General features: G+C 41.1%; 1 long non-coding RNA gene across 1 annotated transcript; it reads left to right on the forward strand.

Moving 5' to 3' along the window:
- Positions 1–678: 678 nt before the first annotated feature.
- LOC147724975 (uncharacterized) lies at positions 679–1,340 on the forward strand. The gene is made up of 4 exons (XR_015310122.1): positions 679–723; positions 827–935; positions 1,103–1,167; positions 1,257–1,340. It is a non-coding gene; the product is annotated as an uncharacterized LOC147724975 (long non-coding RNA).
- The last annotated feature ends 4,161 nt before the right edge of the window (positions 1,341–5,501 follow it).

The raw sequence follows: 5,501 nt of genomic DNA on the forward strand, positions 1-5,501 counted from the left end.
CACTGGCAGCCCATTTTGCTGAGTTCCACCATTCTCCATCCCAGATTCGTTGGCGTATCCTTGAAAAGATCCATATAGCTAACAACAACGGCGGAGATAAAATTAGGAAAAAAAGAGAGGTTTATTGGATCTTTACTCTTAATACATTTACCCATGGCTTAAATAATGACCTACTGTGGATAAGTGCTATACTATAACAATGATAATTGGCTTTATACCTCTTTAATCTGGGCTAATGATAAAACTAGTCAAGTAAAATGTAGTCCATTATGTAATAAGACCCCTTCATTCAATCCCTTGTATAATAAGAGCCCACTTTATATAACACCAATAGTAAGCATGCCCATTTCATTAACGGTACTTACTTATTTGATTTTCAAAATTTTTTGTGCTCTATCTCAAATTTAAGCATGTCCATTTCATTCATGGTATTTACTTATTTATTTTTCATTTTTTATTGTGTTCTATCTGATATCTAACAATAAATAAATGAAAAGTAAACCTATAATAATAATTAGAAATACTAAACCGTCACAACTGGTCATAACCGGGCGTCTAGTGATATGGAATCATGTCTCCTTAAAACGCACAATATAATCAGTTGAACCAATCAGCTGCCCATATATATAAACCAATAAGAAAACGCCTAACAAACTCTCTGCCAAAATACCGGAACCGCCGAGACGCCGGCTTAGCAGGTCCGCTCCTTACAACAAGACACAGGTAAATACTCTTGCAGCTGTGTTTTAAATGCGTGAAGCTCTCTCTAGCCTACATGGGCAGATCACGATATAACATGAGCTATGTCCGTTTTTTGTCGTTTCAGCTGCGCTCACAATATACCTTAAAAAAGCACGAAACTAACCGCCTGAAACATCAGATATCAATCGGGAGCCGCTTTAGGCCAGTCCGTTGTTCAGATAAAACCATCACAGGTAAAACCTCTCACAGTCTTGTATGAAACGCGAGAAACCTCCTTTAGTCTAAAAAATGTTGGCTAGGTCATAACCTTAGCTACATTTGAACGCGAAAAGCTTCTTTTAGTCTTAAATATGCTGGCTGGGACATAACATGAGCTGCATCCACTTTGCCGTATTTTCAGATTACACACGCTGCATACAACTCTGGAAAGAACTTTTGGGGCGCTCACCCAGGCAGATGATTTAGGTAAACAATAAAATCACCTCTAGAATAGTAAAACCTTAACATGCTTTGAATAGTGAATATAACCGGTGATAAAACTCTTTTCTTCTTAGATCATGTTTCTTTAATGTGTATTGGAAACATAACGAGTATGGCACCTATAAACAATGAAAATTGAAGATTATTTTTTAAACGCGGTAAGCAAACAATATGATGTGCCGAAAGATAAATGTATGCAAATGGTAAATAGGGAATCAACGCTTTCTTGCAATCTATGCCCTAGACAAATAAATAAAACGCTTGTAGTACAAAACCATACTATACTATACTTATGGCAATACCACCAGAAGCTCTATATACTAAGACTAAAAAATAAAAGCAAATTGAGTTGGTATATTATTAGTTGGCTTGTGTGCATTTAGTTATGGAAAAGGTTTGAAAAATGATCACAATTAGTCAGTTTAAGCATATAATCAGCTACTAATGTTCTCATATTACAGATTTTACCATAATTGAGACCCATATTGATTTTCAACGACATCGAGGCATTTGTTCTGTCTAGGCCTCAGATTTTTATCCTGTTTCTATCCTCATAATAGGTAAGCGCACTTTATGCCTTCAGACATGAATGGATAGTATAAAGGGTCCATATGAGAATCTTAATAAATGAAAAAGACTCCTTATACCTAGAGAGTATGCAAAATAGGAACCCAGATTCATCAAGGCCCATTAATAAAATACATAGAAATGTATATTTTAGGACAACTGATATTATGTTACTATCTTGGCATAGTGATCAATGAACAATTAATGATTTATGGAGAATAACCACTTTAGTAAGCCAAACATTTAAAATGTACCATACCCACATTCCTTTGCTGTTATCTTTCTTACTAACCAGGCCTCTTACCCTGGGTTTGCAATCTCTGGGCTTGCAATTCTTTTCTGACCTTCATTTCTTTTATAACCTGTCAGAATTAGGGTATCTAAAAAATGAGATGAATGGCATACTATTAGTCAAAACGTAAATAAGTTGCAACTGAAGATCTGCTATCTATATGTAAATGAATGATATGTTCACATCTCGCGTAGTGTGTTATTTATGGCAACCATGTATAAGATAGACAATAATAAGTTTAGAAGCAGTATTATCAAAATGTTTGTTGAAAACCAATATCTAACACATGTATTAAAATTCAGAATACTAGCTGTTTTGTACACAGAAAATATAATATTGTAAAAAATTCTTTTTTATAAATATCTTTTACAGCACGATGGTACAGTCCTGAAGAAGGCACGTTAAAGTGTCGAAACGCGTAGACAGGAGACAGGAAACCATCCAACAGTTTTTATACTTATGAATTATTTGAAATTTTGAAGTTATGCATATGCTATAATGCAAATTTTTTTTTAATATCTTGTGTGTATAATTATGTCAATTTTATCAATTATCATGTTACTGTAATGAGTATTAAATTTGTATTCTATATGTGTACAAACAGTAGTGGAATATCATTTCTTTATGTGGCCTAAGCCACTCTTTATGTGTTAGTTGGTTCAAAAATTTGCCTGGGTACTTTACTCACACATGTTATTTGCCCTGACCCAGGAAGTTGAACGGTATCAAGGGGTCCTTGCTGTCTTGCATATCACATTGAAAATAAGCCACAGCATGGCGTTGGCCTTGCGCTGCCACTGCGTCAAAAAATTGACGCAACTGTGGCGCAAAAGTAGCATACAGGGCTCGTAAATAGGCCCCCATGTGTCTGTGACATATCCACACTGCTCCACACTAATGTTACATGACACATCACACAACTCTGATACTGAGCACTCAATGTGGACTACATGTTCCATAATGCAAAGTATGGGAAAATGAAACTGGGCTCTGATGTTATGTCAGCCCTCCCCCCCTGCCTGTGCAGAAATGTCATTAAATGATCTGTTCCCCCTTTAGATACATATTCATGATTCACACCTGCACTGTCATTTCACTTTTTACTACAACAGAACAACAGGATGGCAGTGGATTTGATTACTGATTGTGAATGCACCATGATGAATTAAAAATGGCTGCCAATTACTTCCTGTGATGTATTTGCTGTCTGTATGACCTCTGTATGTATATGTTTCCTGTCTGTATGACCTCTCCTGTATGATATAATGTGTTCCAGTCATTTTCGGAAGTTACGGCGCAAAATCGTAACTTCCGGTATCGCGTCGTAATGCGCGTGCGTGTAATTTGCGACCCGGAACCGGAAACTACGATTTCGTGCCGCAAATTCCGAAAATAAACTGGAACACATCATTTCATACACACAATGTAATATAGGAAGTGGGTGACAAGAAATACATCACAGGAAGTAGTTGGCAGCCATATTGTGTTCATTCTGAGTCATCCTCTATCACTGAACAGATCCTCAGGCATCCTGCTGCTCTCTTAATACTTATTGCCCCATAATGGCTGAGGATTATGAGGAGAGAGCACCCCCTTTCTCAGAAAGGGAATTGGACATCTTGGTGGAGGGGGTGCTGGAGAAATTTCCTCAGCTATATGGGGACCCTGAGCACCAGCTGAGCACTGCAGCCCGGGGCAGGCTATGGGCCAACATCGCCGAGCTCTGCAGTGCAGTGGGAGTGTCCACCAGGAGGGCTAGGGCGTGCCGCAAATGCTGGGAGGACCTAAAGCACTGGGCCCGTCACAAGGCTACGGAGATGGCTGGCCTGTCTTCCCAGCACCATGTGCATCATCCTCACCTCTACCCACTGTACAGGAGGGTCCTGCAAGCAGCCTGGCCGACCCTCCATAGCACCACTAACATTGAACCAAGTAAATCATGACTGATGTGTGCATTGGATGAGCAGTGGTACAGAGACTGTCCAGTGTGCGCATGGCAGGCCATAGGGTATTGGATGTTGTGATTTCCATTGCACCTGTAGAGTTGGGTTTCAATTGAGACAGATCATCATGTGCCATGGAGTCAAGACAGACTTTGAGATCCTTGCATCACTCTTAAGTGTTCCTAAATTAGCAAGGTGTGTCTCACCCTTAGTGGCCTGTATGACATTTCACATGAACAGGTAGCTGTCACAACCACCCACCACTGTTCACCAGTGTACTGCACTACAGTTTAAGTCAACAAAGCCAATATGTGGCACTGGATTCTCCGATGATGTGTGGGAAGGGCCAAAGGCTGAACACACAATGTAGCTATAGAAGTAGCCAGACCCAATGTGGATGTGTGACCCACATTCGCCTTGTCCCATACATGCTCCAAAGCAGATGACACTTGGACAGATGTTGAATAGATGAAAATCCATACCAATGACAAGAATCTATTAAATCTGGACTCTTCATGTTCCCATTTGGTGGACTGGTTTGTGAACATGCACATGTAGCAGTGACAGGACACACAGATCACAAGAATGCCAAGGTTGAGGTTTCGCCAATAACGTTGCGTAAGGCACAATAATGCACATGAGATGTCCAAGTCAAACTCAATTCTGTATAGGACAGTGAACATACATGTAATGTAAGTTCATAAACTGAATGGGGGTTGGGAGCAAACTGCCTCACAGTCCCAGCACAGTTCGCCCCTTTGCATCCTGGTAAATGCAGTACACAGTTCAAACTTACTTCAAATTCATCTTGAATCATTCACCAAAGTTGGTGCAGACATTGCTGTATATCTCTAGACATGTGTTTCTATTTTGAGCACTTCATCAGTAGAGAGCAGCTGGGTTTGCTATGTGCCTGTGAGTGGTAATGTGACCTGGGAGGAACTTGGCAGCATTTCCAGCAAGCACAGATGATTTTGAAGTAAGTTTGTACTGTGTACTGCATTTACCAGGCTGCAAACGGGCGAACTGTGCTGGGACTGTGAGGCAGTGTGCTCCCAACCCCCATTAAGTACATAAAGACTGAGGGGCAGATTTACAAGGCACTTGCGCAACTATTACACCGCCATTGGGTCTCTTTTGTGACGCAGTGGCGGAGCTGACAAAGCACCATGCTGCTGGGTAATTACAACGAGACACATCCGGTGCTGAAACGCCTCCTAAAAGTGGCTGATTGAAATCTACAAGATTTCACTCAGTCACTTTTAGGGCCATGCTGCATCAATACTCTGCGCCTGCTTGAAGCAGGTGTAAGGATTGACGCAGCATGTCAGCGATCGTGCACCCCCGAGCCTTGCTGGAGTGGGGTCGCACTTGCCACGCCACTCCAGCAAAGCGCCGCTATTCCACCGGGGATGCATCACGCATCTGCCCACCCAAGCACCATGGTGTGCCGCATTGTAAATGCGGTGCTTCACGGGTGGCGCACGGGTGGGCAGATGTGTCGCAACTCTTCTGGC

Source organism: Lissotriton vulgaris, chromosome 4_1, assembly GCF_964263255.1.
Source record: "Lissotriton vulgaris chromosome 4_1, aLisVul1.2, whole genome shotgun sequence".
In the NCBI taxonomy this organism is placed as follows: Eukaryota; Metazoa; Chordata; class Amphibia; order Caudata; family Salamandridae; genus Lissotriton; species Lissotriton vulgaris.